The 12,535-nt window shown below is 50.0% G+C and overlaps 1 protein-coding gene across 1 annotated transcript in view; it reads right to left on the minus strand.

Annotated features, from left to right (window-relative positions):
* UNC80 (unc-80 subunit of NALCN channel complex) overlaps positions 1 to 12,535 on the minus strand; it is a 3,271,126-nt gene that overhangs the window by 1,085,476 nt on the left and 2,173,115 nt on the right. The gene's annotated exons all lie outside the window — the stretch shown is intronic.

Here is a 12,535-nt window from a genome sequence, read left to right on the forward strand (position 1 = left end):
CATACTATATAATACTTTCAAGGAAAGGATCTTGTAGGTAAGAAGAAAACAATTCGCAGAATAGGGAGGTTGGTTGGGTCAATAAGGAATCTGCGGCTAAACTATGTCTCTACCAGATAAGGCGTTACTGAAGGTAAGTTACTTGCCCATCTGATAGAGGCATCTAGCCACAGATACATTACCTTAGAATTAAATACCATAGCAACACCATCCCTGGAGGTGGGACTGCGAACTGGGCAGGAGTGGCATGGGCGGAAAGGTGTATAGGAGGCCTAAGCTCCACTCGCGATGAAAAGCGTTGCTGAGAGAGCGCCGCCTTGGAAACTCCAACGCACAAAACAGCTGACATTGCACGTTCTCTTCGGAGGCGAGCAGATCTAACCAAGGCTCTCCCCATCACTGAAACAGACCTTGTGCCAACTGCGGATGGAGACGCCATTAGTGATCCACAAGGGATCTTCGGCTGAGCGTGTCTGCCCTGGCCCTGATGTTCCAACCAAGTCCAGAGATGCAGGGCCTCTTGACAAAGGGTCCACGACCCCACTCCGGCCCGTTTGTTGCAGTACCACATGGTGGATGTGTTGTCCGTGAACACCTGTATGAGCCTTCCCTTTTATATGTTAACATATAAAAATAAAAAAGTATAAACTTTTTACCAAAAGGAATTGTTTCCAATTATATGTACATGTTTATTTTACATGCACTGTTTTTGTATAGATTTAGGCCTGATGCTTTGTAGTAATTTCATAGTATATATCTTGTGTCTAGCTTTTTTCTTATTCAATTTAGTATTTTTCCCTACAGCTAGCAAGCTTTATTGTTTCTAGTAGGGGTCCCCTTTTTTCAAAATTCCAAAGGCTTTCAGTGCCAGCCTGATCACCCGAAGCTCCAACAGGTTGATATGGAGCTTGGCTTCCGCCGGAGATCAGAGTCCTCTGATTTTCTCCTCTCCCAGATAGCTGCCCAATCCCAGAAGGAACACATCAGTCACTACTGTGAGATCTGGGTGGGGAAGGGAGAGGGGCCTGCCCTTGAACCAATCACGGTTCATTAGCCACCAATGCGGTCGCTTGCAGTGCCCTCTGAAATATGAACCAGGTCTGTGAGATTTCCTCGATGCTACGGCCATTGGAACTTCAGATCCCACTGCAGAGCCCGCATGTGCCACCGTGTATGGGTCACTAGCAGGATGCAGGAGGCCATGAGTCCCAACAGCCTCAGAGTCATTCTCACCGGGATCCAAGATAGAAGCTGCAACATCGGTATCATAGCCTGAATATCTTTGACTCGCCGTTCGGGAGGATAGGCCCAAAACTGCACCGTGTCCAGAACTGCCCCGGTGAAAAGGAGCGTCTGTGAGGGAATCAGGCGTGGCTTTGACACGTTGATAGTGAACCCCAGAGAATGCACGAGGTTCGCCGTAGTCTGGAGATGGGAGACAGCTGCTTGGGCTGAGCCCGACTTCAGCAACCAGTTGTCAAGATAGGGGAAGACTGGAACCCCTGATCTCCGCAGACCTTTGTGAACACCCAAGGAGCACTGGTGAGGCCAAAGGGGAGCACCGCAAATTGAAAGTGCTTGTGACCCACTGTGAACTGCAGGTAGCGACGATGGCCCGGCACGATGGGGATATGAGAATAGCACTACCATCCAGTCAGACAGGACCTAAGCAGACAGGACCTAAGCAAGACTGAGCAACTTGAATTTCTCCCTCTTGAGGCAGTAATTGAGGACTCTGAGGTCTAGGATAGGATGAAGGCCTTCATCCTTCTTTGGGACCATGAAGTAGAGGGAATAGCAACCACTGACTACCTCGGGGTCAGAAACCTTCTCTATAGCTCCTTTGGCCAAGAGAGTTGAGACTTCCTCGTGGAGTAAGACAAGGTGAGCCTCCGTCAGCCGATCGTACACTGGAGACATGGATGGAGGGGTAGTCTCAAAGGGGCGGGATTAGCCCCTTCAAACTATTTGCAACAACTACATGTCTGATGTAATGTTTCACCAGTGGTGGAAATGATGGCGTATTCTGCCACCAACTAGCTGAGAGTGATTCAGGGGATCAGACTAGGAAGGTTTTGCAGTAGAGGAGGGGGGGGTGGCTTGGCCCGACTTCTGGTTTCCTGGCCCACGAGGCCCCGGTGGACCGCGTCCATGTCCCCGCAGTGGTTGCTGAACTTGCGTGACCCTCTGGCCAGGATAGGGTTGACGTGGCTGATACCCCCTTCCGTACGCACGAACGGAGCGAAAATTGGATGTAGCCCTAGGGGCAGTAGTGAGGTCCAAAAACTTGGCCGTGTCCCACGAGTCTTAAAAACCCTCAAGGGCAGCATCCGCCTTGTCCCATAAGAGACGGGAGCCATCAAAGGGCATGTCCATGAGGTTAGCCTGGACATCCCCCGAAAAACCACAAGTTCTCAGCCAGGTGTGGTAATGAACTGCCACCATCAGGGAAATAGCTTTACCCAGCGAGTCTGTCGTATCCAAGCCACATCTGATGGCAACTTAGCTATATCCCTCTCGTCTGATATAGCTTGGGAGAGTAGAGCCCAGTCCTACTCCGAGACTCTGGGCAGCACTTGCACTACTGTATCCCATATGGAATAGGAGTAATGGCTCAAGAGGCATGCGGTGTTCACCAATCGCAATGCTAGGCTGGCGGAAGAAAAAAACATTCATACAGAAATTTTACAGCCTCTTGGATTCCTGTCCGGGGGTGCAGTAGGGAATGCACAACGAGAAGTGGAAGCTTGGACCACCAAGCCGTGGGGGGTGGGGTGAGAGGTGAGGAAAAGTGAGTCACCCAGTGCAGCGCGATGGCGGCGGGTGATCGTCCTATTCACAGGAGCCCCTGTGCTGGGTTTGCACCATGTCCCAGAAGGACGTTTGTCAAGGTCTCAATGAAAGGCAGTAGGAGTTCCAAACACGAGACACCAGGCTGCAGGACCTCTGTCAAGACGTTCGTCTTGACCGTAACTGTAGGAAGCTGCAGGTCAAGGCCCTGGAGACCCTGTTCCCTCTCCAGTATATGTAGGCTGACTTGAGGGGCCGTTTTGTGCTCCTGTGCGGACAGCTCGATGGTCGTGAAATTGCTCTTTTAAACACATATGCCCCCAACATGGATGAACCTGCCTTCTACCAAGCAATATAGGACCTAATTGCCACTGAGTTGGATGTACCGCTTATATGGCTGGGTGACTTTAGTAGTGTTCTCGACCCCCATACTGCACAGGCATCCCCCCAGAGCTGGCACAAAACCTTGCATGGCTAAAAAAGTGTGGCAGGGGTGAGGGAAATAGGCTTACATGATGTCTGGTGGGCATGACACCCACCCCAGAGGCTCTTTACATGCTTCTCTCCCATACACAACACACGTAGTAGGCTTGATAGGGTGCTAGTGTCGGAAATGCCGGGCATTTCAACGTGGAGGTGACCCACTTGGCTCAACTTCTATCGGACCATGCTCCTGTGTGCTGTGTAGTGTGGTGAAATACCCCCGTTCAGGGTCCCCAATGGTGGAGGATGCCCTTTGACATACTGGAGGACCAGGAGGGAATGGCAACACTTTCCCAGGCGCTCTCGGACTATATGACCCATAACTGGAATGGGACGTCTAGTAGATGCACAGAGTGGGAGGCGATGAAATCGGTGGTGTGGATGGTGAGTATGGGGATCACTTGTGGAGTTCGTCGCCAGTTGCAGAGGGAGTTGAGGGACAAGGAGGATGCCCTGGAAGAAACCCAGACCAGCGACCAGGAACACCCTACCACATATGCCGTAGAACATGCACTGCACAAACAGATTAGTGACATCTGGGACAGGCTGGACAAATTCATGCTCACTTGCTACCGCCAGCGGCTTCATGCCAGGGGCAACAAGTCAGGGAGAGGGCACCCCCATTATCGACTTGCTTGCGTAATTCAGAGGGCGACATGGTCCACTTCAGAGAAGGCATACTGGAAGTGTTCCAGCAGCACTTGCAGAAGGTTTACACTGCGGACCCATCTGTCCGGCCGGACCGATACGTCCCGTTACTGGGGGGTTTGCAATTGACGTGCCTCCCACTGGTGGCTAAGAAGTAATTGGAGACACAACTAATGACTGAGGGGATACTCGAGGCACTGCATTAGCTGCCCAGGGTCAAGGCACCGGGGTGAATGGCGTCCCGACTGAATATTACCATGCCTCCTCGGAACAGTTAGTGCAACCGTTATTGCGTTTGAGGCATTTGAGCAGGGACTCCTACCCCCTTCCCTCCATGAAGGGGAATATGCATGCTCTTGAAACAGGGGGGAGACTGTCGTGACCCGCTCACTATGATAAACGCTAATGTTAAAATACTATGTAAGGTACTGGCGAGGCAACTGGCCCCCCACATGTCTCACCTCATCCATGAGGATCAGTGTGGGTTTATCCATGGCCGCCACATGGGCATGAATGTTCGGCGCCTATCTCATGTCATGCTACAGACTAGAAATGAGGAACTGGCATTGTTGTCCATAAACCTTGAGAAGGTGTTTGACACCTTTGGATTGGGGATATCTTCAGGAGGTCCTCAGGGCGGCGGGCTTCAGCCCACTGTTGTCGGTGGGTCAAACTTCTCTATACGGAGCCATGCGTTCGGGTTTGAGTGGGGCAGAGTCAGTCAGAGAACTGGATGTTGGAGCACAGAACGTGGCAGGGCTGCCCACTGTCGTCGTTGCTCTTCGCTATGGCCATCGAACCCATGGCTGTATGGGCTCAATGGGAGCATGAACAGTGGGAAGTCCACATTGGGGAGAGCTCTCATTTAATATTGTTGTGTGCTGACTATGCTCTGTTTTACACTGCATCCCTCCGTGTGGCGGTCCCGAAATTATTATGGCTTCTGGATGAGTTTGCCGACTACTCTCGCTTGCGACTCAATAGACGCAAGTCCCTGCTCTTTCCATTAGCGGGAATGTCCGAGCTGCCGCCGGAGAGCCTTCAGAGACTTGGTTTGCACCAGGAGGCTGGACACTTCTGACATCTGGGCATACAGACTGCACTCGCGGATTTGCAGTTGCTACAGCTGAACGTAACCGGGGTGATTGATTCCTTGAAGCAGTCGGTGGCCTTCTGGAACACCCTACCGCTCTCTCTTATGGGAAGAATAGCAGTGTCTAGGATGGTTGTTCTTCCGGTGTTGTTTGTATGTGCTCCAAAACTCACTGTGCAGCATCCCCATGAGGATGTCCAGGCAGCTGACTTGGTGCAAGTGTACCTCTACTGGGCAGGTCGGCGTAGCAGAGTAGCCTTGCATGTCCTAACGAGGCAGTATGAAGAGGGGGACCGGAAGCCCCAGACTGGATTTATATTAATACGCAGTACACCTGTAACATGTGGCCCAGTGGGTGGATGAGGGAGACAACAGGGAAAAGCGATTGATTGGAGGATGAGTCCAGTCAGATAGACTTCCAATGGTTCTGATGGAGAGATGGGCACCTCTGGCGACCTGCCTTACGTGGTCAGACAGACTGTAAATGTGTGGCAAGCTTTTGTGGAGCGTGTACTTAGGCAGGCGCCGTTTCATCTGGAACTAAATGTATGGTCTCTCGCCCCTGTATGAAAAATGATGGAAAACATGTTGTTTCAGGCATGGAGGGAGGGAGGTTGTTAAGTGTTGGCAATGCTGTACCTGCATGAGACCTTCATCTCATATGAACAGGCATGTGAGAGATTCGGTCTGGGTCAAGGCCAATACCCAGCATGCTGGCCTCACGGACTTGGCTAGGGTGACATGGCTCATGTACCCTAACGCTCCCCAGACGACTCAAACGCTTGACATAATGCTTACATGTGGGAGAGGGCGTTGACTGGTCTCTTTATTATATAGGGTAATGAGGGCCGACTCTGTGGGTTCTATCCCCAGGGCACGGGCCGCTTGGGATGGGGTCTTGTTGACACCCATGGGCGACAAGACATAGAAAGCAGTGTGCACTCTAACTCAGACTGTATCCTGCAATGAATGCTTTAAATTAATACACTTTAATTACCTGCACCGCATGTACATGACCCAGATGAGACTGTGTCACATTGACCCGGACCACTCTGATGTTTGGCCTTGATGTGGAATGGAAGGGGCGGACTTTCTGCATTTAGCTTGGGGGTGTTCCGAGGTGCACCAATTCTGGACACATGTGGTTTAGTGGGTGAAAAGAACTGGCCTTCGGGTGGAGGCTACCCCACTGCATTGCCTACTGGGGCACGTTCCTAGGCCTAGAAAATGCAAGATGGCGTACAAGTTGTTGCAATTACTCCTGGTTCTAGTGGGACAAAGGATCGCAATAGTATGGATGGGAAAGAGCTCCCCTTCAGTGGATGACTGGTTGAGGAGAGTGCGTCAGTGGTCTCTTGTGGAGGAGGTTCACATGAAGGCCAGCAGGAGGCATGAAAAACTAGAGGAAGATCTCTTGACGTGGAGAGAGCTCTGCAGGGACCTCCTAACAACTCAGGTGGCTGAGCGTGTGCTTAATTCGGATGCAAACAGCAGTGGGACTGAGAAGGAGGAGAGTGACTGCTCTTGATGTGATTATCCCTAAGCCCCAAGTCATACAGCTCTTAGTACTTGAAATTGTCTTACTCTATTGTCTTTGTTTCAATGTAACTTGTTCACGGATCCTATCAGACTTTCTGCTCGTAAATATGCAACCACCGCGTTGTTATTGTAAAATAAAAATAAAAAAAGTTTAATAAAAAATGTTTCTTACTCTATATAAAGATCAGTTATACACATATTCCTACATTTCCCTTAATTCGAGTGACCTTCCTAAGTTAGAGATTTTCTGAACCATTTGGTTGAGTTAAAATTAAGTCAATATTTACATCCCCTATGCCCTCATCAAGTAGAAACCAAAGTCTTTCAAGCAGTGTTGTAGTGCTCTAAGATCTTAATCCAGTCTGCAGGACTGTATGTATCCATCATATTAGGATGTGTTTTTTAGCTAGCTGCAACTTGCTGTCTTTTACCTATCGGATGTACATTGGGTATCTTCTAACAGTCAGTTCCAGAACCTTGTGTAAGTCCATTAAGACTCAATCCCAAATCCCCTAGTGGCCAGAAATTTCCATGTTAAATGTAGGAACTTGTACTCTCAGTGCATTTGCACTATTTCTGTGGATCTATTTTATGCAGTAAGTTGAATATAGAATAGTTCACCATCAACGTTAATATGTATTAAACTAATTCAACTATAAATGGACACTGTTGTAGTGAATCCATGAGTCCTGGCCCATTGATCATTGATATTTATACAGTTAAGTCAGATTCCCGGGGCTTGGCCGTGGCCACGACCGTCACCAAGAAGGCTACACTCTTGTGAGGTTTCGACAGCCTGAATTGACTTCAACCGCTGTCGAAACTGCTTGCAGCACATCATGTAAGTCATGCTGTACTAGCGGGGGACCTGGAGGAGCCATGTCGTTGAGGAGTGGAGGCCTGGCTGATGCAGATACAGTGAGGGGAGTGAAGTGCGGCTGACCCCGCCTCAGACGCCCGCAACGACAGGGGCCACAGGCAAGCCTGAGGCAGGGATTACACGGTCCTATGGGGGCACACACTAGCTCCTCTCCTCCACCCCCCGTGATCCACCTAGAGGGACTACGGACTGAGAGTTGTGACCAGAGAGTGAGGATGCCTGGAGCCCTAACCCCTCCCCCACCCCCAGCGTTAACGGATGCCTGTCGGGATGATCTGCAGGAAGAGGAGGGCGGCAGCTTTCGAGGCCTGGATTGCGGTGCCTGGCGGGCTGGTGCAGGCCCGGCTGTGCGGAGGCTGGGCCACAGAACCCGCTGCGAGTCTTGCCAGAGATGCCTTGACGAAGAAGAGCGAGAGGCTTCCTTCGATTGTGGGCCGAGCAGGGAGACAGGACCGAGGCGGTGAGTGCAATGCCCATGTGTCACCCCCCATCATCCCAGAATACTAGCCTCTCCATTGGGCAATAGTGGGTGCCATCTTGCGTGGTGGAGCTCAGGAGGCCCACATTAAGATATACCTGGCTGGCTGGGAACTTGATGCCATAAGGGAGACCCGCCAGAGCAGCACTTTGCTGGCGGGCACCCATTTGAAAAAGCGCTGGTGTTGCCCAGCTTCTGCATGGTCTGCCCTGTTTGGTCCATGTCTGCGGGGAGTACATCGCCCTCGGCTCCCCCATTGGGCCAGTAAACTTATAGACTGAAATGGGGACTTTGATCACGCTTTTATTGGTGACCCTGCTTTGGCCACAAGCCAACACCACGTGGAGACGGCCAAGACTGAGCCCCCGGGCGATACAGCGCTTCCTTGTAAAGTTGTAGCAACACTTGAAACCACTACTCCCCTTGGCTCTGCAGCCGTAGTTTATCAGAATTACACCATGGGCTGAACTGACTCCAAGCAGTGGCGGCTCACGTTTGACTGCCTGAAACCCACAGAGGGCCGCAGTACCCATTTCGAAACAGACGAGCCCATGGGCAGTGGCCTATATGTTATGACCTTTAGCAACATGGCAACTATAATTGCCAAACACAAGGTGGGCTTCAGCGCAATTGACGCCCACTTTCACACGCTTGCAAGCCACATCGACAGGCTGGGTGAGCAGCTGGATGGCCTTGGGGTCAGCTTGGAGGTCCCGGAGGCAAGGATCTCCAACCTGGAGGACACCTCCACCACAACGCAGAAGCGGTTGGACAAAATAAAGCGTGTGCTAAAGCAGGTGGCCATAAAAAACGAGGACCTTGAAGCCAGGTCTCGCCGAAACAATATAAGCAGTTCGGGAATTGTGAAGACTACCAACATGGGGCCACCTGTGGACTTTGTGGAGCAACTCTTGACAGACCTCTTTGATCGCTCCAGCTTCTCTACCACTTTTGCAGTAGAACGGGCGCACCGCTCGCTGTGTCCTCAACCCTCAGAGGGCACCCAGCCACGCTACATAATAGCGTGAGAAAGGCCCCCTAAGACACCAGGGTGCCAACATCTTGCTATTTCCCGTTTTCACTCCCATGGTACAAGAGGTGCAATGAAAATTCAGCGACGTTAAGAACACTCTTTGAAAGCTGGGCATCCGATACGCCATACTAGACCCGACCCGTCTGCGGGTGGAACATAACGGTCACACCTAAATCATGGATACCCCCGCGGATGTGGCTGCGTTTTGTAGGGCGATCCGTGCGGAGTCCCCCTTCTCTCGGCGATCATCTCCTATTCACCCAGGGCCAGAACATTTGAGAAACTCACCCTTCGCGACACCAAGACTTGATGAGCGCTGTGTTTTGCAAGCCCCCCACCAGTGGGGCTGAGTTTTCTACTGCATGAAGACAGTCCTATGGTTCTGTGATCGGTTCACATTGCTATTCTCTATTAGCGATTGCTTACAATCTGCATTGTATAACTAACTTCAATGGGCCGTCGGTGGCTGAGTTGCTGTTGCACCCCCATGGTGATCACCATTGGGATTTTTCTTATTTTCTTGTTTTCTTATTTTGCTTGGGTTTCTCCTGATGAGTTTTGGGGGACGGATACTTGGGGAATAATTTGTGTTTGTTGGAAGTCCGCAATGACCAGAATAATTGATCTCTCTGTTATATCATGGAACATTCATAGCATTAACAACCTGTAGAAAGGAAAGCAGGTACTCTCATATCTAAATAGGCACAATATCAAAATTACTTTCTTACAAGAGACCCACCTATCCCCTGCACTGACCCTGCTTTTGCCAAACAATGGGGCTCCCATCAATGCTTCTCATGTTATAGTTCCTATTCCCGAAGCACCTGCATCCTGATCCATAAAAGTGTCCTGTTCCTCCAGCGTGCCTGCCACTCTGACCTGAACGGCCGTTATCTAATCCTGCAGGGTACTCTAGCAGACAAAATATCTTATTGGTAAACATTTATGCCCCTAATGTTAACAACCTAATGTTAACGACCCCAAATTATTCCAGGATTTATATGCCCGTCTGGACGGCTTTGAGATAGACCATTCAATGCTGGGCGGCGACCTTAATATGCCACATTGCTTACAGACAGATTCAGCTAGTGCACAACCCACCGATAAGCCTTGGGCTAGAGAAGTATTACGACAAATCACTGATACATATTCTCTACTAGATGCCTGGCGCACCCGCCACCAACACATTCTAGGCTTAATATTTTACTCCTCACCCCATTCCATCTGGACTCGACTGCACTACTGATTCTTATCAGCCGGTGTCTATCTATGGATCTCTGCCATTGCGGTCCTCCCCTGGACACTGTCAGACCATAGCCCAGTCTTGCTTAAATTGGCGATCCCATACGACTGTACTGCTGTGCATAGCTGGAGGTTTCGCTGAGAAGTTTTACAAGACCCGGAGGACACATGACATATAGCCTTTATCACTCATGTATGGCCCTGAAACCAGATACAACCATGCAGGTGCGGGAGGTCTGCGAGGTGGAGCTGGGGGTCTCGCTCATGGATCAGATATGGAACTTTCAAATACATCCACCGATACTACCTCTCCCCATTAGATATCGCTAAATTCAATTATACCAGGTCTGACAAATGTCTGAAATGCCATGCTCATGGAGCGGATTTCGCATATCTAACTTGGAAATCCCTGGTGGTGGCTGCCTACTGGGTAGCTGTATGCACGCACATATCCGCCATGATCGAAAAAGTAATGACCCTGGACTCCCTGGTCACCATGGTCACCATAATGGACCATACACAAAATGTACCCCGCCTATTCTGCCACCTTGTTTACATGGCATTGTTACTGGGTAAGAGGGAGATTGCTCTACGCTGGGGAAGTGTCAGACTTCCCACTCATTCAGAATGGCTCGAGAATATGAGCCGACGTGAGAGAGTAGAGGAGGACCTTGCCAACCTGCAACCCCCCACATCCCACCCCAAAGACATTTGGTTGCCATTTCGCACGTACCTCCACACCTTAGAACAAGACACTACTGATTGATCTCTCTCCCTAACCTGTCCACTGATATCGTATGTGATGACTCAGTCACCTTGAGCAGATGCTACCTTTTGAGATTGGATGATGTGATTGGTTGATACTATGCAATTGTCAAACGCTTTTTTGTTTGCATTTAAAATTCAATAAACACAATTTAAAAAAAAGTCTGTTTCCAATCTATGTTTTAATAATATGGTTGAGATATGAGCATCAAGTTACATATATTGCTTAAGAATGTCTTGCAGTCTGCAACTGAATTTATAAATTGTAAAAATGGCAGATTTTGTCATGGAAATGGACTCCAAAAAGACTACTTTAGAATTTTAGCTGGAGCTAAGGTCACAAAGTGTGGTCATCCCAGAATCCTGCAAAGCTGCATAATACCTTTCATTTATTACCTTTCAGACCACAGCAGTATCCATGGTGTAGATTGTGAATGGGGTAGTTTATTATCATCAGTAATTTTCATGGTTCCTTCCATTGGCAGTGTGGACTTCTGTAGCAAAGTAGGTTCTGCTTTCATGGTTACCCCCACGTTTTGCCTGATGAGTGCTTTTGACCTAGTCTGCTGGGATCTTGCTAATCAGGATCCCAGTCACTGTACTGCTCCCCTCAAGGGACCCTCCTTCACTTCTGGTAACAGAGTCCGCAACCAAGCTAGAGTTGCTGCCGATCACAGACACAATTCTGCCCTCCTGCTGCTGGGCCAAGTTCGAGCAGGGGAAGGTGGAACAATAGGTTTTTTGTCACAGGGCAGAGTGACGACCTCCCAGACAGGATTTTGTGTATTGGGCTTGGGTGGGAACGCTTGACAGAGCCACCATGCTGCTTTGAAAGGCACATTGGGTGCCCTCATTGCATACTCCAGTTTGAATCAGTTAAGGAACCCTTAGTTTCCGCTCTGGCATGAAAAAGGACATGGGAGTATCCTCCCCTCTGACCAGCCCTTCCTCTCAGAGGGACCCCGAGTGTTTCCGAGGGCTCCCTGTGGGTGGGTCCTCAGACTCATCTTGGGACAAGACTCACTCCTGAAACTACGTTGCTCTTCAATCGTCTGAATACTTGTACTTCGACTGGAACCGAGACTGTATCAAGGAAGACTCCTGCTGCTACTCTGGGTCTCGCTATTCTTCAAGACTTCTTTCTTGTCTGTGCTTCATCCAGGTTCCTCAACAGACCTTTGGGCATCAAAGACTCCCGAATACATCTCCCATGGAATGGAGTAAAGGAGGCACTCCCCTGCATCTGCAGGCAACGCAACGATGTTGACTGGTCTGCTGCTCCTCTCGTCCTACAGACATCCTGAGGCCCAGCAACACAGGTGGTGGTTCTGCGGCTCACTTGAGGCCTGATCAGACCTCTGTAATTTTGAAGACAGTATACCTCGTTGGGGACATTGAGAACAAACCCCTGTGCACCGCGTTACCAAAGCTTCTTGGCTTTGCACTCCAGACAAACTACGTTGCTCTCCAGTAGTCTGAAACCTTGGACTTTGTTGGACTTTGACTGGAACCGTGACTGCATCAAGGAACGCTCCTAATGCTCCTGGTCTCGCTGTTTTTTAAGTCTTCTTCATTATCTGTGCT

Source organism: Triturus cristatus, chromosome 3_2 (assembly GCF_964204655.1).
Source record: "Triturus cristatus chromosome 3_2, aTriCri1.1, whole genome shotgun sequence".
Lineage (NCBI taxonomy): Eukaryota > Metazoa > Chordata > Amphibia > Caudata > Salamandridae > Triturus > Triturus cristatus.